Below are 22,170 nucleotides of genomic sequence, written 5' to 3'. Positions count from 1 at the left end.
TTCCCCCCTATCCACTCTCTCCCCTCTCTCTCCCCTCTCTCTCCCCTTCCCCTCCCTCTCTTTCCCTTCCACCTCTCTCTCACTCCTTCCACTCTCTCATTTCCCTTCCCCTCTCTTTCCTGCTCCTTCCTCTGTTTTTACCAGAGGGCTCATCCTTTGGAGTCCCAAAGGCTCCCACAATCCCTTGGGAGCACCTGTACTTAAGGAGGCCTCACAGGCTGGAGAGGCACTCTGGAGACCTGTAATAAAAGACTATGGTCACACTTTGCTTTGAGCCCGCAGTATCTGGTCAGACTCTTTATACATACACAACAACTGGCGACGAGATACAGATGACGAACCCAACGATGCAGAGAACAGCGGGCATTCTGGAGAAATTTTCGGAGGGAGATGATTGGGAAACCTTCGTGGAGCGACTCGACCAATACTTCGTGGCCAACGAGATGGAAGGAGAAACGAACGCTGCCAAACGAAGGGCGATTCTCCTCACCGTTTGCAGGGCACCAACGTATGGCCTCATGAAAAACCTGCTTGCTCCAGCGAAACCCACAGAGAAATCGTACGATGAGTTGTGCACACTGGTCCGGGAGCATCGGAACCCGAAGGAAAGTGTTCTGATGGCGAGGTATCGGTTCTACACGTACAAGAGGTCTGAAGGCCAGGAAGTGACAAGCTATGTCACCGAGCTAAGGGGCCTTGCAGGACATTGCAAATTTTGAAGGACATTTGGAGCACATGCTCAAGGACTTCTTTGTACTTGGCATTGGCCACGAAACTGTACTTCGCAAACTTTTGACTGTAGAGACCCCAACCTTGAGTAAGGCCACAGCGATAGCCCAGGCGTTTATTGCCACCAGTGACAATACTAAGCAAATCTCTCAGCACACAAGTGCTGCTACAAGTACTGTGAACAAAGTGATGTTGTTTTATAAACCTTTTATGATGGGGGGAGAGAGAGGGGGGAGGTGGGGAGGGGGGCAAGGAGAGGAAAAAGAGGGGAAAGGAAGAGAGAGAGAGAGGGAGAAGGGGGGAGTCTGAAAGGAAAGGGAAAAGTGAAAAGCCAGAGGCAGAAGAGAGAGATGCATATTTAAATACTAAACTAATTTTGAGTAAGCCCCAGTTAGATTTCAACTCACAACCCCTGGTTTACACGACCAGAGCTCTAACCCCTGAGCTATGGAGCCACCTGCTTTAATGATGACAATGGAAGGGACAGGAAAGAGAGGGGAAGGGAGACAAGGCAGAAGTGAGAGGGGAAGGGGAGAGCGAGAGTGGAAGGAGTGAGAGAGAGTGGAAGGGAAGAGAGAGGGAGAGGAACGGGAGAGAGTGGTGAAGGAGTGAGAGAGAGAGGGAAGTGTAGATTAGGAGAAAGAGAGAGGGGCAGGGGAGAGAGAGAGGGACGGGGAAAGAGAGGTGAAGGGAAGAAAGGGGGAAGGAGTGAAAAAGAGTGAAGAAGAGGAGGGAGCAGAAGGGGAGTGAGACAGGGGGAGTGGAGAGAAGTGAAGGGGAAGGGAAGAGAGGTAAAGGAGTGAGAGAGGGGGAAGGGGAGACAGGGAGGGGAAGGGGAGATGGGGAGGTGGGGAGAATGTAGAATGTAGAAGGGGGGATAGAGAAGGGAAGGAGTAGGAAATAGGGAAGGGGGAAAGAGAGGGAGGGGAAGGGGAGAGAGATGGGGAATGGAAAGAGAGTGGAAGGGGAGAGAGAGGGAGAAGGGAAGAATCTGAAAGGAAAGGGAAAGGAAAGAGAGAGGAGGGAGGGAATAGAGAGTGAGAGAGAGGAGGGGAAGGGGAGAGAAAGGGAGGAAGCGGAAAGAGATGTTCAGGGTAGAGAGGGGGAAGGAGTGAGAGAGAGAGAGGGGGAGGGCGGAGAGGGGGAGAACCTGAAAGAAAAGGGAAAAGAGTGGGAGGAATGAGAGACAGGTACTTAAATACTAAATTAGGCCCCAGTGAGATTTAAACCCACAACCCCTGGTTTACTAGACCAGTGGTCTAACCCCTGAGCTATGGATCCACCAGCTCTGGGAAACACAGGGGAAGGAGCAGGAAAGAGAGTGGAAGGGAAAATAGAGGGTGGAAGGAGTGAGAGAGAGGGGGAGCAGAAAGAGAGGAAGGGGAAGGGGAGAGAGAGGGGAGAAGAGGAGAGAGGGAGAAGGGGAGAGAGGGGGGAATGGACAAGAGGGGGAGGGGGAGAGTCTGATGGGAAAGGGGAGAGCGAGAGCGAGGGAAGGAGAGAAAGGGAGGTGGGAGGGGTGAGAAGAGTGGAGAGAGGGGAAGGAGTGAGCGACAGTGGACGGAGAGAGAGGGGGGAAGGGGAGAGAGAGGGGAAGGGGAGAGAGAGAGTCGGGTAGGGGAAAGATAGGGAGGGAGGGGGAGAGAGTGGTGAAGGAGTGAGAGAGTGGCGAAGGAGTGAGAGAGCAGTGAATGGGAGAGAGGGGTAGGAGTGAGTGAGAGTATAACGAGTGTTTAAGAGCGGGAAGGGGAGTGGGGGGAAGGGGAGAGAGGGGGAAGGGGAGAGAGTGGGGAATGGGCCAGAGAGGGAGGGAGAGAGTCTGATGGGAAGGGGGAGAGAGAGAGCGAGGGAAGGAGAGAAAGGGAGGAGGGAGGGAGTGAGGGAGGGAGACAGGGGAGGAAAGAGAGAGTGGCGGAGAAAATGAAAAGGGAGAGGGGAAGGAGTGACCAACAGTGGACGGAGAGAGGGGGTAAGGGGAGAGAGAGGGGGAGGGGAGAGAGGGGGAGAGAGAGAGGGAAGCTGAGAGAGAGAGTGTGGAAGAGGAGAGAGAGGGGAATGAGTGATAAAGAGAAACGGGGAAAGTGAGAGAGCAGGTAAGAGTAAAAAGAGGCAGAATGTGTAGTGATGGGTAAAGCAGGGAGAGAGGGAGAAGGGGAAAGGACGGCTCAGGGGGCAAAATGAGAACAGGAGAGTCTTTTGTTCCAGCGTCGGTCTCAGAGCTGTTTAATATTTATAATTAAAGTCTTTGTTAATTGATAGTAAATTTAAATACTGAACTAATTTTGAGTAGGCTCCAGTGAGATTTGAACTCACGAACCCTGGTTTACTAGACCAGTCCTCTAACCCCTGAGCTATGGAGCCACCTGTTTTGGGAAAAACATGGGAAGGAGCAGGAAATAGAGGGGAAGGGAAAAGAGAGAGTGGAAGAAGTGAGAGAGAGGGGAAGGAGTGAGAGAGAGGAGAGAGGAAAAGAGAGGGGGAAGGTGCGAGCGGGAAGGCCGGAGTGAGAGGGGAAGGGGAAAAGAGAGGGGAAGGGGGGAGAGGGGAATGAGTGAGAGACAGGGAAAGCGAGAAAGGGAGAGAGGGCTAAAAAGATGTAGAATGGGGAAAGGCAGAGAGAGATTTGGATGGAGACAAAGTGTAACAGAGATGAGAAGTCTGTTGTCCCAGGGTCGGTCTCGGAGCTATTTAATATTTATAATTTAAATACTGAGCTAATTTTGAGTAGACCCCAGTGATATTTGAATCTGCTACCCCTGGTTTACTCGACCAGTGCTCTAACCCCTGAGCTATGGAGTCACCTGCCTTGGGAAATACAGGCGAAGGAGCAGGAAAGAGAGGGGAAGGGAGAAGAGAGAGTGGAAGGAGTGAGAGAGAGGGGAAGGGGAGATGGAGAGGCGAAGGGGAGAGAGACAGGCGGGGAGGGGAAAGATAGGGAGGGAGGATGAGAGAGTGGAGAAGGAGTGAGAGAGCGGCGAAGGAGTGAGAGAGCGGTGAATGGGAGAGAGGGGGAAGGGAGAGAGGGGTAGGAGTGAGAGAGAGTATAACGAGTGTTTAAGAGCGGGAAGGGGAGTGGGTGGAAGGGGAGAGAGGGGGAAGGGGAGAGAGTGGGGGAGGGGAGAGCGTTGGGAGGGAGAAAGGGAGAGAGTGGGGAATGGGCCAGAGGGGGAGGGAGAGAGTCTGATGGGAATGGGGAGAGCGAGGGCGAGGGAAGGAGAGAAAGGGAGGAGGGAGGGAGTGAAAAAAGTGGAGACAGGGGAGGAGAGAGAGAGAGTGGCGGAGAAAATGAAAAAGGAGAGGGAAAGTTGTGACCAACAGTGGACGGAGAGAGGGGGTAAGGGGAGAGAAAGGGGGGAGGGGAGAGAGAGGGGAAGTGGAGAGAGAGAGGGAAGCAGAGAGAGAGGGTAGGGGAAGGGGAAGGTGGGGCAAAGAGGAGAGAGAGGGGGAAGGGGAGAGAGAAGGCGAAGGGGAGAGAGAGGGGGAAGCGGAGAGAGGGAGGGGGAAGGGGAGAGATAGCGAGGAAAGGGGAGAGGAAGAAGGGGGGAAGGGGATTGAGAGATGGGGAAGGGGAGAGAGAGGGGGGAAGGGGAGAGAGATGGGGAAGGGGAGTGAGAAGGGGGAAAGGGAGAGAGACGGGGCCAGGGCAAAGAGAGGGGGGAAGGGGAGACAGGGGGAAGGTGAAAGAGAGGGGGTGAAGAAGAGGGAGAGGGAGGAGGAAATGGGTAGAGAAGAGAGAGGGAACGGATGAGAGAGAGGAAGATGTGAGAGAGACAGGGAGAACGGGAAAGAGAGAGGGGATGAGGAGAGAGAGGGGGAAGGAGAGAGAGACCGGAGGAAGGGGAGAGAGACAGGAGGAAGGGGAAAGAGAGGGAGGGGAAGGAGAGAGAGAGAGGGAGGAGGAAATGGGTAGAGAAGAGAGAGGGAACGGATGAGAGAGAGGAAGATGTGATAGAGAGGGGGAAGGGGAAAAAGAGGGAGGGGAACGGGAGAGAGTGGGGAAGGGGACAAAAAGCAGAAAGGGAGAGGGGAATGAGTGATAAAGAGAAACGGGGAAAGCGAGAGAGCGGGAAAGAGTTAAAAGAGGCAGAATGTGTAAAGCAGGGAGTGAGGGAGAAGGGGAAAGGACGGGTAAGGGGGAAAAAGCAGAACAGGCGAGTCTTCTGTTCCAGGGTCAGTCTCAGAGCTCTTTAATATTTATAATTAAAGCCCTTGTTAATTGATGGTGAATTTAAATACTGAACTAATTTTGAGTAGGCCCCAGTGAGATTTGAACTCACGACCCCTGGTTTACAAGACCAGTGCTCTAACCCCTGAGCTATGAAGCCACATGTTTTGGGAAAAACAGGGGAAGGAACAGGAAAGAGAGGGGAAGGGAAAAGAGTGAGTGGAAGGAGTGAGAGAGAGGGGGAACGGGAGAGAGAGAGGGGAAGTGGAGATTGAGAGGAGGGAATGGGCCAGAGGGGGAGGGGGGACAGTCTGATGGGAAAGGGGAGAGCAAGAGCGAGGGAAGAAGATAAAGGGAGGAGGGAGGGGGCGAGAAGAGTGGAGACAGGGGAAGAGAGAAAAAGTGGGGGAGAAAATGAAAAGGGAGAGGGGAAGGAGTGAGCGACAGTGGAAGGGGAGAAAGAGAGGGAAAGGGAGAGAGGAGGGGAAGGGGAGGGAGAGAGGGAAGGGGAGAGAAATGATGAAGGAGAAGGGGAGAGAGAGGGGGTGAGGGGAGAGAGATGGGGGGAAGGGGAGACAGTGGGGAAGGAGAGAGATAGCGAGGGAAGGGGAGAGTGAGAAGGGGGAAGGTGCGAGAGCGACGGGGGAAGAAGAGAGAGAGAGGGAAGGGAAGAAAATGAAAAGGGAGAGAGGAAGGAGTGAGCGAAAGTGGAAGGGGAGAGGGAGGGGGAAAGGGAGTGAGAGAGAGGGGGGAAGGGGAGGGAGAGAGGGAAGGGGAGCGAAATGGGGAAGGGGAAGGGGAGAGAGAGGGGGGGAGAGAGATGGGGGGAAGGGGAGACAGCGGGGAAGGCGAGAGATAACGAGGGAAGGGGAGACGGAGAAGGGGGAAGGTGCGAGAGCGACGGGGGAAGGAGAGAGAGAGAGGGAAGGGGAGAAGAGAGTGAGGGATGGGGAAGATGAGCGAGAGGGGAAGGGGAGCGAGGGGGAAGGAGAGAGAGAGGAGGAATTGGCTAGAGGAGAGAAAGGGAATGGGTGAGAGAGAGTGGGGAAGGGGAGAGAGCGGGGGAGGGGAGAGCGTGGGGAGGGAGAAAGGGTGAGAGTGGGGAATGGGCCAGAGGGGGAGGGGGAGAGTCTGATGGGAATGGGGAGAGCGAGAGCGAGGGAAGGAGAGAAAGGGAGGAGGGAGGGAGTGAGGGAGAGAGACAGGGGAGGAGAGAGAGTGGCGGAGAAAATGAAAAGGGAAGGGGAAGGAGCGACCAACAGTGGACGGAGAGAGGGGGTAAGGGGAGAGAGAGGGGGAAGGGGGAGGGGAGAGAGAGGGAAGCAGAGAGAGGGAGGGGGAAGGGGAAGGGTGGAAAAGGGGAGAGAGAGGGGGAAGGGGAGAGAGGGAGGGGGAAGGGGGGAAAGGGGAGAGAGAGGGAAGCAGATAGAGAGAGTGGGGAAGAGGAGAGAGAGGGGAATGAGTGATAAAGAGAAATGGGGAAAATAAGAGAGCGGGTAAGAGTAAAACGAGGCAGAATGTGTAGTGATGGTTAAAGCAAGGAGAGAGGGAGAAGGGGAAAGTGCGGCTCAGGGGGCAAAATGAGAACAGGAGAGTCTTTTTTTCCAGGGTCGGTCTCAGAGCTGTTTAATATTTATAATTAAAGCTCTGGTTAATTGACAGTGAATTTAAATATTGAGCTAACTTTGAGTAGGCCCCAGTGAAATTTGAACCCACGACCCCTGGTTTACAAGACCAGTGCTCTAACCCCTGAGCTATGGAGCCACCTGTGTTAGGAAAGACAGGGGAAGGAGCAGGAAAGAGAGGGGAAGGGAAAAGAGAGAGTGGAAGGAGTGAGAGAGAGGGGGAAGGGGAGAGAGAGGGAGGGGAAGGGAGACAGCGAGGAAGAGAGGGAGGTGGGGAAAGAGAGGGAGGTGAGAGAGAATGTGGAAGGGTGGGGAGAGAGGGGGGAAGGAGTGGGAGAGAGGGGGAGGGGAGATATTGGGGCGGAGAGAGATGGGAAGGAGTGAGAGAGAGGGGAGGAAGGGGAGATGGGAAGAATAGAGAGGGGAAAAGGAGAGAGAGGTTAAGAGGAGAGAGGGGGAAGGAGTGAGAGAGAGAGGGGGAGGGCAGAGAGTGGAAGGGGAGAGAGTGAGAGAGAGGGAAGGGGAGACAGCGAGGAAGAGAGTGAGGTGGGGAAAGAGAGGGAGGGGATGGAGAGAGAGAGAGTGTGTGGAAGGGTGGGAGAGAGAAGGGTAGGGAAGGAGTGGGAGAGAAGGAAGGAAAGGGAGACTGGGAGAAAGAGAGAGGGGAAGGGGAGAGAGAGGTTCAGGGGGGAGAGAGGCGGAAGGAGTGAGAGAGAGGGGGAGGGGAGAGAGGGGGAAAACCTGAAAGGAAAGGGAAAAGAGAAAGACAGGAGGGTGGGAAAAGGGGAAAGGGAGAGAGTGGAAGGAGTGAGTGAGAGGGGGAAAGGGGAGCAAGAGGCAGGGGAAGGGGAGAGAGTGGGGAAGGGAAGAGAGAGGGGAGGGAGGGAGAAGGCGGGGAGAGGGGAATGAGGGAAAACGGGGAGAGTGAGAGAGGGAAGGGGAGAGAGAGGGAGCTGGTAGAGAGAGGGGAAGGGGAGTGTGAGGAGAAGAGAGAGAGAGGGGGAAGGATAGAGAGTGAGGGAAGAGAGGGGGAATTAGAAAGAGGGTGTGGTGAGGGAGGAGGATGGGGGAGAGGGGAATGAGTGAGAGACGGGGAAAGCGAGATAGCGGGAAAGGGAGAGAGGGGTAAAAAGATGTAGAACGGGTCGTGAGGAGGAAGGGAGAGAGAGATTTGGAAGGGGAGAGAGAGTGTAAGAAAGACGAGAAGAGGAGAGGGGGAAGGGTGTGAGGGGAGCCTGTTGTTCCAGGGTCGGTCTCAGAGCTGTTTAATATTTATAATTAAACCCCTTGTTAATTGACGGTGAATTTAAATACTGAACTAATTTTGAGTAGGCCCCAGTGAGATTTGAACCCACAATCCCTGGAGACAGGGAGAAAGAGAGAGGGGAAGGGGAGAGAGAGAGGCGGGGAGGGGAAAGAGGGAGGGAGGGGGAGAGAGTGGCGAAGGAGTGAGAGAGAGGGGAATGGGAGAGAGGGGGAAGGGAGAGGGGGGGGAAGGGGAGAGCAGAAGGGGAGAGAGGGGTGATGGGCTGGAAGTGGAGGGGAGAGTCTGATGGGAATGGGGAGAGAGAGGGGGGAAAGGAGAGAAAGGGAGGAGGGAGGGGTGGTGAGAAGAGTGGAGAGAGGGGAAGGAGTGAGCGACAGTGGACGGAGAGAGTGGGGGAAGGCGAGAGGAGGGGCAAGGGGAGAGAGAGGGGGAAGGGGAGAGAGGGATGGAAGGGAGAGAGAGGGGGAAGGGGAGAGAGGGAGGGAAGGGGTGAGAGAGAGAGAGGAAGGTGAGAGAGAGGGGAAGGAGTGAGAGAGAGGGGACAAGAGGAAAGAGAGAGGGGAAGGAGTGAGAGAGAGGGGAAGGAGTGAGAGAGGGGAAGGAGTGCGAGAGAGGAAGGGGAGAGAGAGGGGAAGGAGAGAGAGTGGGGAAGGAGTGAGAGAGGGGAAGGGGTGAGAGAGGGGAAGGAGTGAGAGAGGGGAAGGGGATAGAGAGGGGAAGGGGAGAGAGGGGAAGGGGAGAGAGTGGGGAAGGAGTGAGAGGCGGAAGGGCAGACAGCGAGGAAAAGAAGGAAGTGGGTAAAGAGAGGAAGGGATGGAGAGAGAGTGTGTGGAAGGGAGGGAGAGAGAGTGGAAGGAGTGGGAGAGAGGGGGAGGGGAGTGAGCGAATGGGGAGAGAAAGGGGACAAGAGGAAAGAGAGAGGGGAAGGAGTGAGAGAGAGGGGAAGGGGAGAGAGAGGGGAAGGAGTGAGAGAGAGGGGACAAGGGGAAAGAGAGAGGGGAAGGGGAGAGTGAGGGGAAGGAGTGAGAGAGAGGGGAAGGAGTGAGAGAGAGAGGGGAAGGGGAGAGTGAGGGGAAGGAGTGAGAGAGAGGGGACAAGAGGAAAGAGAGAGGGGAAGGAGTGAGAGTGGGGGGACAAGGGGAAAGAGAGAGAGGAAGGAGTGAGAGAGAGAGGGGAAGGGGAGAGAGAGGGGAAGGAGTGAGAGAGAGAGGGGAAGGGGAGAGAGATGGAGGGAAGAGGAGAAGGGAGAGGAGGGGAAGAGAGGGAAGGGGATGGAGAGAGAGAGTGTGGAAGGGAGGGAGAGAGAGTGGAAGGAGTGGGAGAGAGGGGGAGGGGAGAGAGCGAGAGGAGTGAGAGAGAGGGGGAAGTGGAAGAGGATGGGGAGATTGGGTGGAAGAGAGAGCGGCAGGGAGAGAGAGGGAGGACAGGAAAAGAGAGGTTAAGGGGAGAGAGGGGGAAGGGATGAGAGAGAGAGGGGTGGGAGAGAGAGGAGGATAACCTGAAAGGAAAGGGCAAAGAGCGAGATAGGAGGGAGGGAAACGAGTGGGAGAAATGAGAGACGGGTATTTAAATACTAACATTAGGCCCCAGTGAGATTTGAACTCACGACCCACTGCTCTCACCCCTGAGCGATGGAGCCACCTGCTCTGGGAAACACGGGAATGAGCAGGAAAGAGAGGGGAAGGGAAAAGAGAGAGCAGAAGGTGTGAGAGAGAGGGGGAAGGGGAAAGAGAGAGGGGGAGGAGTGAGAGAGAGAGGAGGGGGAGAGAGAGAGAGCGGTGAGGGGAGACAGCGAGGAAGAGAGGGAGGTTGGGAAAGAGAGGGAGGGGATGGAGAGAGTAAGGGGAAGGAGTGAGTGAGGGAAGGAGAGAGGGGAATGAGTGAGAGATGGGGAAAGCGAGATAGTGGGAAAGTGAGAGAGGGGTAAAAAGATGCAAAACGGGTCGTGATGGGGAAGGGTGAGAGAGATTTGGAAGTGGAGAGAGAGTGTAAGAGAGACGAGAAGAGGAGAGGCGGAAGGATGTGAGGGGAGCCTGTAGTTCCAATGTCGGTCTCGGAGCTGTTTAATATTTATAATTAAAGCCCTTGTTAACTGATAGTGAATTTAAATACTGAGCTAATTATGAGTAGGCCCCAGTGAGATTTGAACTCACGACCCCTGGGGACAGGGAGGAAGAGAGGGGGGGAGGGGTGTGAGAGAGGCGGGGAGGGGAAAGAGAGGGAGGGAGGGGGAGAGAGTGGCGAAGGAATGAGAGCGCAGCGAAGGATTGAGAGAGTGGCGAATGGGAGAGAGGGGTAGGAGAGAGAGAGAGGGTAACGAGTGTTTAAGAGTGGGAAGGGGAGTGAGGGGGGGGAAGGGGAGAGAGGGGGGAAGGAGAAAGTGAGAGAGGGGGTAATGGGCCAAAGGAGGAGGGGGAGAGTCTGAGGGGAAAGGTGAGAGCGAGAGCGAGGGAAGGAAATAAAGGGAGGAGGGAGGGGGCCGAGAAGAGTGGAGACAGGGGAGGGGAGGGAGAGAGTGGGGGAGAAAATGAAAAGGGAGAGGAGAATGCATGAGCGACAGTGGAAGGGGAGGGAGAGGGGGAAGGGGAGAGTGAGAAAAGTAGCGGGGAAAGCAAGAGAGTGGGACCGAGTAAAAAGAGGCAGAATATGTAGTGATGGGGAAAGCAGGGAGAGAGGGAGAAGTGGAAAGGAGGCCATAGGAGAGAGAGACAAGAACAGGAAAACCTGTTGTTCCAGGGTCGGTTTAATATTTATAATTAAAGTCCTTGTTAACTGACAGTGAATTTAAATACTGAGCTAATTTTGAGTGGGCCCCAGTGAGATTTGAACTCACGACCCCTGAAGATAGGGAGAAAGAGAGAGGGGAAGGGGAGAGAGAGAGGCGGGGAGGGGAGGTGGAGAGAGTGGGGAAGGGGAGAGAGGGGGGAAGGGAGAGAGGGGGGAAGACGGGAGATACATTTGGGAAGGGGAGAGAGTGGGGAAGATGAGAGAGAGTCTGATGGGAATGGGGAGAGAGAGGGGGGGGAAGGAGAGAGAGGGAGGGTGAGAAGAGTGGAGAGAGGGGAAGGAGTGAGCGACAGTGGATGGAGAGAGAGGGGTGGAGAGAGAGGGATGGAAGGGGAGAGAGAAAGGGAAGGGGAGAGAGAGGGAGAGGGGGGGAAGGGGTGAGAGAGAGAGGAAGGTGAGTGCGAGGGGAAGGAGTGAGTGAGACGGAAGGGGAGAGAGGGGGAAGGGGAAAGAGAGAGGGGAGTGAGAGAGAGGGGAAGGAGTGAGAGAGAGGGGAAGGGGAGAGAGAGGAGGGGAAGGGGAGAGAGAGAGGGGGAAGGGGAGAGAGAGAGGGGGAAGGGGAGAGGGAGAAGAGGAGAGAGAGGGAGGTGAAGGAGAGGGAGAGGGAGGAGGAAATGAGTAGAGAAGAGAGAGGGAACGGATGAGAGAGTGGAAGATGTGAGAGAGGGGGTGGGGATGGGAAAGAGAGAGGGGAAGGGAAGAGAGAGGGGGAAGGGGTGAGAGAGCGGAATGAATGATAAAGAGAAATGGGGAAAGCGAGAGGCGGGAAAGAGTAAAAAGTGGCAGAATGTGCAGTGATGGGGAAAGCAGGGAGAGAGGGAAAGGAGAACAGGAAAGTCTTCTGTTCCAGGGTTGGTCTCAGAGCTGTTTAATATTTATAATTTAAATACTGAGCTAATTTTGAGTCGACCCCAGTGATATTTGAATCTACGACCCCTGGTTTATTAGACCAGTGCTCTAACCCCTGAGCTATGGAGTCACCTGCTCTGGGAAATACAGGGGAAGGAGCAGGAAAGAGAGGGGAAGGGAATAGAGAGTGTTGAAGGAGTGAGAGAGAGGGGAAGGGGAGAGAGAGAGGCGAAGGGGAGAGAGACAGGCAGGGAGGGGAAAGATAGGGAGGGAGGGGGAGAGAGTGGAGAAGGAGTGAGAGAGCGGCGAAGGTGTGAGAGAGCGGTGAATGGGAGAGAGGAGGAAGGAAGAGAGGGGTAGGAGTGAGAGAGAGTATAACGAGTGTTTAAGAGCGGGAAGGGGAGTGGGGGGAAGGGGAGAGAGGGGGAAGGGGAGAGAGTGGGGAATGGGCCAGAGGGGGAGGGAGAGAGTCTGAGGGGAATGGGGAGAGCGAGAGCGAGGGAAGGTGAGAAAGGGAGGAGGGAGAGAGTGAAAAAAGTGGAGATAGGGGAGGAGAGAGAGAGAGTGGTGGAGAAAATGAAAAGGGAGAGGGGAAGGAGTGACCAACAGTGGACGGAGAGAGGGGGTAAGGGGAGAGAGAGGGGAAGTGGAGAGAGAGAGGGAAGCAGAGAGAGGGAGGGGGAAGGGGAAGGGGGGAAAGGGGAGAGAGAGGGGGAAGGGGAGAGAGAAGGCGAAGGGGAGAGAGAAGGGGGAAGGGAGAGAGACGGGGGAAGGGCAAAGAGAGGGGGGAAGGGGAGACAGGGGGAAGGTGAAAGAGAGGGGGGGAAGAAGAGGGAGAGGGAGGAGGAAATGGGTAGAGAAGAGAGAGGGAACGGATGAGAGAGAGGAAGATGTGATAGAGAGGGGGAAGGGGAAAAAGAGGGAGGGGAACGGGAGAGAGTGGGGAAGGGGATAGAAAGCAGAAGGGGAGAGGGGAATGAGTGATAAAGAGAAACGGGGAAAGCGAGAGAGCGGGAAAGAGTTAAAAGAGGCAGAATGTGTAAATCAGGGAGAGAGGGAGAAGGAGAAAGGACGGGTAAGGGGGAAAAAGGAGAATTTTCTGTTCCAGGGTCAGTCTCAGAGCTGTTTAATATTTATAATTAAAGCCCTTGTTAATTGATGGTGAATTTAAATAATGAGCTAATTTTGATTAGGCCCCAGTGAGATTTGAACCCATGACCCCTGGTTTACGAGACCAGTGCTCTAACCCCTGAGCTACCGAAGCACCTTCAGTAGAGAAGACAGTGCAAGGAGCAGGAAAGCGAGGGGAAGGGAGACAGGGAGGACGAGAGAGGGGAAGGGGAGAGCGAGAGTGGAAGGAGTGAAAGAGGGGGGAAGCGGAGAGAGAGGGAGAAGAACGGGAGAGAGTGATGAAGGAGTGAGAGAGAGAGGGAAGAGTAGATTAGGAGAAAGAGAGAGGGAAGGGGAAAGAGAGGTTAAGGGAAGAGAGGGGGAAGGAGTGAGAAAGAGTGGAGAGCAGAAGGGGACAGAAGTGAAGAGGAAGGAAGGATTGAGAGAGAGGGGGAAGGGGAGAGAGGGGGAAGGAGTGAGAGAGAGAGAGAGGGGAGAACCTGAAAGGAAAGGGAAAAGAGAGAGATGGGTATTTAAATACGAAATTAGGCCCCATGGAGATTTGAACTCTCGACTCCTACTTTACTCGACAAGTGCTCTAATCCCTGAGCTATGGAGCCACCTGCTCTGGGGATGATAGGGGAAGGAGCAGGAAAGAGAGGGGAAGGGAAAAGAGAGAGTGGAAGGAGTGAGAGAGAGGGGAAGGGGAGCGAGAGCAAGGGGAAAGGGAGAGAGAGCGAGGGGAAGGGGAGTAGGAGGGGAAGGATTGAGAGAGAGGAGTGAGGTAAAGAGAGGGGGAGGGGGAGAGCAGTAAGGGGGAGCGAGAGGGGAAGGGGAGAGAGAAAGGGGAAGGGGATAGAGAGAGGGGAAGGGGATAGAGAGGGAAGATGGAGGAGGAAGGAGAGAGAGTGGAAGAAATGAGCAAAGAATGCAAGGGAAGGGGGAAATAGAGGGAGGGGAAAGGGAGAGAGATGGGGAAGGTACAGAGAGGGGAAGGGGAGAGAGAGGAGAAGGGAAAAATCTGAAAGGAAAGGCAAAGTAGAGAGAGAAGAGAGTGGGGAGAGAGTGAGGAGGAGTGAGAGGGAGGAAGGGGAAAGAGAGGTGAAGGGGAGAGAGGCGGAAGGAGTGAGAGAGAGAGGGGAGGGCAGAGAGATGGGGAGAACCTGAAAGAAAAGCGAAAAGAGTGGGAGGAATGAGAGACGGGTATTTAAATACTAAAGAAAAGAGAGGGGAAGGGAAAAGAGAGAGTGGAAGGAGTGAGAGAGAGAGGGAAGGGGAAAGAGAGGGAGGAAGGGGAGAGAGAGGGAGGGGAAAGAGAGAGAGTGGAAGGAGTGAGAGGGGGGAAAGGGAAGACAGTGAGGAAGAGAAGCAGGTGGAGAAAGAGAGGAAGGGGATGGAGAGAGAGAATGTGGAAGAGGGGGAGAGAGAGCAGAAGGAGTGAGAGGGAGGGGAAGGGGAGAGGGAGGGGAAGATGAGAGAGGGAGAAGGAGAGCAAGTGGATAGAGGGGAGAGAGTGGATAGAGGGGAGAAGGGGAGAAGGGGAGAAGAGGAGAGAGTGGATAGAGGGGAGAAGGGGAGAGAGTGGATAGAGGGGAGAAGGGGAGAGAGTGGATAGAGGGGAGAAGGGGAGAGAGTGGATAGAGGGGAGAGAGTGGATAGAGGGGAGAAGGGGAGAGAGAGAGAAGGGGAGACAGGGTGGAAATGGGCCAGAGGGGGAGAGGGAAGAGTCTGATGGGAAAGGGAAGAGCGAGAGCGAGGGAAGGAGAGAAAGGGAGGTGGGAGGTGGGAGGGGGGCGAGAAGGGGAGGGGAGGGAGAGAGTGGGGGAGAAAATGAAAAGGGAGAGGAGAATGCATGAGCGACAGTGGAAGGGGAGGGAGAGGGGGAAGGGGAGAGTGAGAAAAGTAGCGGGGAAAGCAAGAGAGTGGGACCGAGTAAAAAGAGGCAGAATATGTAGTGATGGGGAAAGCAGGGAGAGAGGGAGAAGTGGAAAGGAGGCCATAGGAGAGAGAGACAAGAACAGGAAAACCTGTTGTTCCAGGGTCGGTTTAATATTTATAATTAAAGTCCTTGTTAACTGACAGTGAATTTAAATACTGAGCTAATTTTGAGTAGGCCCCAGTGAGATTTGAACTCACGACCCCTGAAGATAGGGAGAAAGAGAGAGGGGAAGGGGAGAGAGAGAGGAGGGGAGGGGAGGTGGAGAGAGTGGGGAAGGGGAGAGAGGGGGGAAGGGAGAGAGGGGGGAAGACGGGAGATACATTTGGGAAGGGGAGAGAGTGGGGAAGATGAGAGAGAGTCTGATGGGAATGGGGAGAGAGAGGGGGGGGAAGGAGAGAGAGGGAGGGTGAGAAGAGTGGAGAGAGGGGAAGGAGTGAGCGACAGTGGATGGAGAGAGAGGGGTGGAGAGAGAGGGATGGAAGGGGAGAGAGAAAGGGAAGGGGAGAGAGAGGGAGAGGGGGGGAAGGGGTGAGAGAGAGAGGAAGGTGAGTGCGAGGGGAAGGAGTGAGTGAGACGGAAGGGGAGAGAGGGGGAAGGGGAAAGAGAGAGGGGAGTGAGAGAGAGGGGAAGGAGTGAGAGAGAGGGGAAGGGGAGAGAGAGGAGGGGAAGGGGAGAGAGAGAGGGGGAAGGGGAGAGAGAGAGGGGGAAGGGGAGAGGGAGAAGAGGAGAGAGAGGGAGGTGAAGGAGAGGGAGAGGGAGGAGGAAATGAGTAGAGAAGAGAGAGGGAACGGATGAGAGAGTGGAAGATGTGAGAGAGGGGGTGGGGATGGGAAAGAGAGAGGGGAAGGGAAGAGAGAGGGGGAAGGGGTGAGAGAGCGGAATGAATGATAAAGAGAAATGGGGAAAGCGAGAGGCGGGAAAGAGTAAAAAGTGGCAGAATGTGCAGTGATGGGGAAAGCAGGGAGAGAGGGAAAGGAGAACAGGAAAGTCTTCTGTTCCAGGGTTGGTCTCAGAGCTGTTTAATATTTATAATTTAAATACTGAGCTAATTTTGAGTCGACCCCAGTGATATTTGAATCTACGACCCCTGGTTTATTAGACCAGTGCTCTAACCCCTGAGCTATGGAGTCACCTGCTCTGGGAAATACAGGGGAAGGAGCAGGAAAGAGAGGGGAAGGGAATAGAGAGTGTTGAAGGAGTGAGAGAGAGGGGAAGGGGAGAGAGAGAGGCGAAGGGGAGAGAGACAGGCAGGGAGGGGAAAGATAGGGAGGGAGGGGGAGAGAGTGGAGAAGGAGTGAGAGAGCGGCGAAGGTGTGAGAGAGCGGTGAATGGGAGAGAGGAGGAAGGAAGAGAGGGGTAGGAGTGAGAGAGAGTATAACGAGTGTTTAAGAGCGGGAAGGGGAGTGGGGGGAAGGGGAGAGAGGGGGAAGGGGAGAGAGTGGGGAATGGGCCAGAGGGGGAGGGAGAGAGTCTGAGGGGAATGGGGAGAGCGAGAGCGAGGGAAGGTGAGAAAGGGAGGAGGGAGAGAGTGAAAAAAGTGGAGATAGGGGAGGAGAGAGAGAGAGTGGTGGAGAAAATGAAAAGGGAGAGGGGAAGGAGTGACCAACAGTGGACGGAGAGAGGGGGTAAGGGGAGAGAGAGGGGGGAGGGGAGAGAGAGGGGAAGTGGAGAGAGAGAGGGAAGCAGAGAGAGGGAGGGGGAAGGGGAAGGGGGGAAAGGGGAGAGAGAGGGGGAAGGGGAGAGAGAAGGCGAAGGGGAGAGAGAAGGGGGAAGGGAGAGAGACGGGGGAAGGGCAAAGAGAGGGGGGAAGGGGAGACAGGGGGAAGGTGAAAGAGAGGGGGGGAAGAAGAGGGAGAGGGAGGAGGAAATGGGTAGAGAAGAGAGAGGGAACGGATGAGAGAGAGGAAGATGTGATAGAGAGGGGGAAGGGGAAAAAGAGGGAGGGGAACGGGAGAGAGTGGGGAAGGGGATAGAAAGCAGAAGGGGAGAGGGGAATGAGTGATAAAGAGAAACGGGGAAAGCGAGAGAGCGGGAAAGAGTTAAAAGAGGCAGAATGTGTAAATCAGGGAGAGAGGGAGAAGGGGAAAGGACGGGTAAGGGGGAAAAAGGAGAATTTTCTGTTCCAGGGTCAGTCTCAGAGCTGTTTAATATTTATAATTAAAGCCCTTGTTAATTGATGGTGAATTTAAATAATGAGCTAATTTTGATTAGGCCCCAGTGAGATTTGAACCCATGACCCCTGGTTTACGAGACCAGTGCTCTAACCCCTGAGCTACCGAAGCACCTTCAGTAGAGAAGACAGTGCAAGGAGCAGGAAAGCGAGGGGAAGGGAGACAGGGAGGACGAGAGAGGGGAAGGGGAGAGCGAGAGTGGAAGGAGTGAAAGAGGGGGGAAGCGGAGAGAGAGGGAGAAGAACGGGAGAGAGTGATGAAGGAGTGAGAGAGAGAGGGAAGAGTAGATTAGGAGAAAGAGAGAGGGAAGGGGAAAGAGAGGTTAAGGGAAGAGAGGGGGAAGGAGTGAGAAAGAGTGGAGAGCAGAAGGGGACAGAAGAGAAGAGGAAGGAAGGATTGAGAGAGAGGGGGAAGGGGAGAGAGGGAGGAAGGGGAAAGAGGGGGAAGGAGTGAGAGAGAGAGAGAGGGGAGAACCTGAAAGGAAAGGGAAAAGAGAGAGATGGGTATTTAAATACGAAATTAGGCCCCATGGAGATTTGAACTCTCGACTCCTACTTTGCTCGACAAGTGCTCTAATCCCTGAGCTATGGAGCCACCTGCTCTGGGGATGATAGGGGAAGGAGCAGGAAAGAGAGGGGAAGGGAAAAGAGAGAGTGGAAGGAGTGAGAGAGAGGGGAAGGGGAGCGAGAGCAAGGGGAAAGGGAGAGAGAGCGAGGGGAAGGGGAGTAGGAGGGGAAGGATTGAGAGAGAGGAGTGAGGTAAAGAGAGGGGGAGGGGGAGAGCAGTAAGGGGGAGCGAGAGGGGAAGGGGAGAGAGAAAGGGGAAGGGGATAGAGAGAGGGGAAGGGGATAGAGAGGGAAGATGGAGGAGGAAGGAGAGAGAGTGGAAGAAATGAGCAAAGAATGCAAGGGAAGGGGGAAATAGAGGGAGGGGAAAGGGAGAGAGATGGGGAAGGTACAGAGAGGGGAAGGGGAGAGAGAGGAGAAGGGAAAAATCTGAAAGGAAAGGCAAAGTAGAGAGAGAAGAGAGTGGGGAGAGAGTGAGGAGGAGTGAGAGGGAGGAAGGGGAAAGAGAGGTGAAGGGGAGAGAGGCGGAAGGAGTGAGAGAGAGAGGGGAGGGCAGAGAGATGGGGAGAACCTGAAAGAAAAGCGAAAAGAGTGGGAGGAATGAGAGACGGGTATTTAAATACTAAAGAAAAGAGAGGGGAAGGGAAAAGAGAGAGTGGAAGGAGTGAGAGAGAGAGGGAAGGGGAAAGAGAGGGAGGAAGGGGAGAGAGAGGGAGGGGAAAGAGAGAGAGTGGAAGGAGTGAGAGGGGGGAAAGGGAAGACAGTGAGGAAGAGAAGCAGGTGGAGAAAGAGAGGAAGGGGATGGAGAGAGAGAATGTGGAAGAGGGGGAGAGAGAGCAGAAGGAGTGAGAGGGAGGAGAAGGGGAGAGGGAGGGGAAGGTGAGAGAGGGAGAAGGAGAGCAAGTGGATAGAGGGGAGAGAGTGGATAGAGGGGAGAAGGGGAGAAGGGGAGAAGAGGAGAGAGTGGATAGAGGGGAGAAGGGGAGAGAGTGGATAGAGGGGAGAAGGGGAGAGAGTGGATAGAGGGGAGAAGGGGAGAGAGTGGATAGAGGGGAGAAGGGGAGAGAGTGGATAGAGGGGAGAAGGGGAGAGAGTGGATAGAGGGGAGAAGGGGGAGAGTGGATAGAGGGGAGAGAGTGGATAGAGGGGAGAAGGGGAGAGAGAGAGAAGGGGAGACAGGGTGGAAATGGGCCAGAGGGGGAGGGGGAAGAGTCTGATGGGAAAGGGAAGAGCGAGAGCGAGGGAAGGAGAGAAAGGGAGGTGGGAGGTGGGAGGGGGGCGAGAAGGGGAGGGGAGGGAGAGAGTGGGGGAGAAAATGAAAAGGGAGAGGAGAATGCATGAGCGACAGTGGAAGGGGAGGGAGAGGGGGAAGGGGAGAGTGAGAAAAGTAGCGGGGAAAGCAAGAGAGTGGGACCGAGTAAAAAGAGGCAGAATATGTAGTGATGGGGAAAGCAGGGAGAGAGGGAGAAGGGGAAAGGAGGCCATAGGAGAGAGAGACAAGAACAGGAAAACCTGTTGTTCCAGGGTCGGTTTAATATTTATAATTAAAGTCCTTGTTAACTGACAGTGAATTTAAATACTGAGCTAATTTTGAGTGGGCCCCAGTGAGATTTGAACTCACGACCCCTGAAGATAGGGAGAAAGAGAGAGGGGAAGGGGAGAGAGAGAGGAGGGGAGGGGAGGTGGAGAGAGTGGGGAAGGGGAGAGAGGGGGGAAGGGAGAGAGGGGGGAAGACGGGAGATACATTTGGGAAGGGGAGAGAGTGGGGAAGATGAGAGAGAGTCTGATGGGAATGGGGAGAGAGAGGGGGGGGAAGGAGAGAGAGGGAGGGTGAGAAGAGTGGAGAGAGGGGAAGGAGTGAGCGACAGTGGATGGAGAGAGAGGGGTGGAGAGAGAGGGATGGAAGGGGAGAGAGAAAGGGAAGGGGAGAGAGAGGGAGAGGGGGGGAAGGGGTGAGAGAGAGAGGAAGGTGAGTGCGAGGGGAAGGAGTGAGTGAGACGGAAGGGGAGAGAGGGGGAAGGGGAAAGAGAGAGGGGAGTGAGAGAGAGGGGAAGGAGTGAGAGAGAGGGGAAGGGGAGAGAGAGGAGGGGAAGGGGAGAGAGAGAGGGGGAAGGGGAGAGAGAGAGGGGGAAGGGGAGAGGGAGAAGAGGAGAGAGAGGGAGGTGAAGGAGAGGGAGAGGGAGGAGGAAATGAGTAGAGAAGAGAGAGGGAACGGATGAGAGAGTGGAAGATGTGAGAGAGGGGGTGGGGATGGGAAAGAGAGAGGGGAAGGGAAGAGAGAGGGGGAAGGGGTGAGAGAGCGGAATGAATGATAAAGAGAAATGGGGAAAGCGAGAGGCGGGAAAGAGTAAAAAGTGGCAGAATGTGCAGTGATGGGGAAAGCAGGGAGAGAGGGAAAGGAGAACAGGAAAGTCTTCTGTTCCAGGGTTGGTCTCAGAGCTGTTTAATATTTATAATTTAAATACTGAGCTAATTTTGAGTCGACCCCAGTGATATTTGAATCTACGACCCCTGGTTTATTAGACCAGTGCTCTAACCCCTGAGCTATGGAGTCACCTGCTCTGGGAAATACAGGGGAAGGAGCAGGAAAGAGAGGGGAAGGGAATAGAGAGTGTTGAAGGAGTGAGAGAGAGGGGAAGGGGAGAGAGAGAGGCGAAGGGGAGAGAGACAGGCAGGGAGGGGAAAGATAGGGAGGGAGGGGGAGAGAGTGGAGAAGGAGTGAGAGAGCGGCGAAGGTGTGAGAGAGCGGTGAATGGGAGAGAGGAGGAAGGAAGAGAGGGGTAGGAGTGAGAGAGAGTATAACGAGTGTTTAAGAGCGGGAAGGGGAGTGGGGGGAAGGGGAGAGAGGGGGAAGGGGAGAGAGTGGGGAATGGGCCAGAGGGGGAGGGAGAGAGTCTGAGGGGAATGGGGAGAGCGAGAGCGAGGGAAGGTGAGAAAGGGAGGAGGGAGAGAGTGAAAAAAGTGGAGATAGGGGAGGAGAGAGAGAGAGTGGTGGAGAAAATGAAAAGGGAGAGGGGAAGGAGTGACCAACAGTGGACGGAGAGAGGGGGTAAGGGGAGAGAGAGGGGGGAGGGGAGAGAGAGGGGAAGTGGAGAGAGAGAGGGAAGCAGAGAGAGGGAGGGGGAAGGGGAAGGGGGGGAAAGGGAGAGAGAGGGGGAAGGGGAGAGAGAAGGCGAAGGGGAGAGAGAAGGGGGAAGGGAGAGAGACGGGGGAAGGGCAAAGAGAGGGGGGAAGGGGAGACAGGGGGAAGGTGAAAGAGAGGGGGGGAAGAAGAGGGAGAGGGAGGAGGAAATGGGTAGAGAAGAGAGAGGGAACGGATGAGAGAGAGGAAGATGTGATAGAGAGGGGGAAGGGGAAAAAGAGGGAGGGGAACGGGAGAGAGTGGGGAAGGGGATAGAAAGCAGAAGGGGAGAGGGGAATGAGTGATAAAGAGAAACGGGGAAAGCGAGAGAGCGGGAAAGAGTTAAAAGAGGCAGAATGTGTAAATCAGGGAGAGAGGGAGAAGGGGAAAGGACGGGTAAGGGGGAAAAAGGAGAATTTTCTGTTCCAGGGTCAGTCTCAGAGCTGTTTAATATTTATAATTAAAGCCCTTGTTAATTGATGGTGAATTTAAATAATGAGCTAATTTTGATTAGGCCCCAGTGAGATTTGAACCCATGACCCCTGGTTTACGAGACCAGTGCTCTAACCCCTGAGCTACCGAAGCACCTTCAGTAGAGAAGACAGTGCAAGGAGCAGGAAAGCGAGGGGAAGGGAGACAGGGAGGACGAGAGAGGGGAAGGGGAGAGCGAGAGTGGAAGGAGTGAAAGAGGGGGGAAGCGGAGAGAGAGGGAGAAGAACGGGAGAGAGTGATGAAGGAGTGAGAGAGAGAGGGAAGTGTAGATTAGGAGAAAGAGAGAGGGAAGGGGAAAGAGAGGTTAAGGGAAGAGAGGGGGAAGGAGTGAGAAAGAGTGGAGAGCAGAAGGGGACAGAAGTGAAGAGGAAGGAAGGATTGAGAGAGAGGGGGAAGGGGAGAGAGGGAGGAAGGGGAAAGAGGGGGAAGGAGTGAGAGAGAGAGAGAGGGGAGAACCTGAAAGGAAAGGGAAAAGAGAGAGGTGGGTATTTAAATACGAAATTAGGCCCCATGGAGATTTGAACTCTCGACTCCTACTTTACTCGACAAGTGCTCTAATCCCTGAGCTATGGAGCCACCTGCTCTGGGGATGATAGGGGAAGGAGCAGGAAAGAGAGGGGAAGGGAAAAGAGAGAGTGGAAGGAGTGAGAGAGAGGGGAAGGGGAGCGAGAGCAAGGGGAAAGGGAGAGAGAGCGAGGGGAAGGGGAGTAGGAGGGGAAGGATTGAGAGAGAGGAGTGAGGTAAAGAGAGGGGGAGGGGGAGAGCAGTAAGGGGGAGCGAGAGGGGAAGGGGAGAGAGAAAGGGGAAGGGGATAGAGAGAGGGGGAAGGGGATAGAGAGGGAAGATGGAGGAGGAAGGAGAGAGAGTGGAAGAAATGAGCAAAGAATGCAAGGGAAGGGGGAAATAGAGGGAGGGGAAAGGGAGAGAGATGGGGAAGGTACAGAGAGGGGAAGGGGAGAGAGAGGAGAAGGGAAAAATCTGAAAGGAAAGGCAAAGTAGAGAGAGAAGAGAGTGGGGAGAGAGTGAGGAGGAGTGAGAGGGAGGAAGGGGAAAGAGAGGTGAAGGGGAGAGAGGCGGAAGGAGTGAGAGAGAGAGGGGAGGGCAGAGAAATGGGGAGAACCTGAAAGAAAAGCGAAAAGAGTGGGAGGAATGAGAGACGGGTATTTAAATATAAGAAAAGAGAGGGGAAGGGAAAAGAGAGAGTGGAAGGAGTGAGAGAGAGAGGGAAGGAGAAAGAGTGGGGAAGGGGAGCGAGAGGGAGGGGAAAGAGAGAGAGTGGAAGGAGTGAGAGGGGGGAAAGGGAAGACAGTGAGGAAGAGAAGCAGGTGGAGAAAGAGAGGAAGGGGATG

The 22,170-nt window shown here is 54.9% G+C and overlaps 3 non-coding genes across 3 annotated transcripts; all 3 read right to left on the bottom strand.

Moving 5' to 3' along the window:
• Nucleotides 1-3,017: 3,017 nt before the first annotated feature.
• Nucleotides 3,018-3,090, bottom strand: trnat-agu (transfer RNA threonine (anticodon AGU)). Its single transcript has one exon. It is a non-coding gene; the product is annotated as a tRNA-Thr (tRNA).
• Nucleotides 3,091-4,981: 1,891 nt separating this feature from the next.
• Nucleotides 4,982-5,054, bottom strand: trnat-ugu (transfer RNA threonine (anticodon UGU)). Its single transcript has one exon. It is a non-coding gene; the product is annotated as a tRNA-Thr (tRNA).
• Nucleotides 5,055-6,585: 1,531 nt separating this feature from the next.
• On the bottom strand, nt 6,586-6,658 carry trnat-ugu (transfer RNA threonine (anticodon UGU)). The gene has a single exon. It is a non-coding gene; the product is annotated as a tRNA-Thr (tRNA).
• Nucleotides 6,659-22,170: the final 15,512 nt, after the last annotated feature.

This window comes from Pristiophorus japonicus, unplaced genomic scaffold (genome assembly GCF_044704955.1).
Source record: "Pristiophorus japonicus isolate sPriJap1 unplaced genomic scaffold, sPriJap1.hap1 HAP1_SCAFFOLD_221, whole genome shotgun sequence".
NCBI lineage: Eukaryota > Metazoa > Chordata > Chondrichthyes > Pristiophoridae > Pristiophorus > Pristiophorus japonicus.
Note: the sequence above shows the minus strand (reverse complement) of the source record. Positions and strands in the feature narration are given on the sequence as shown.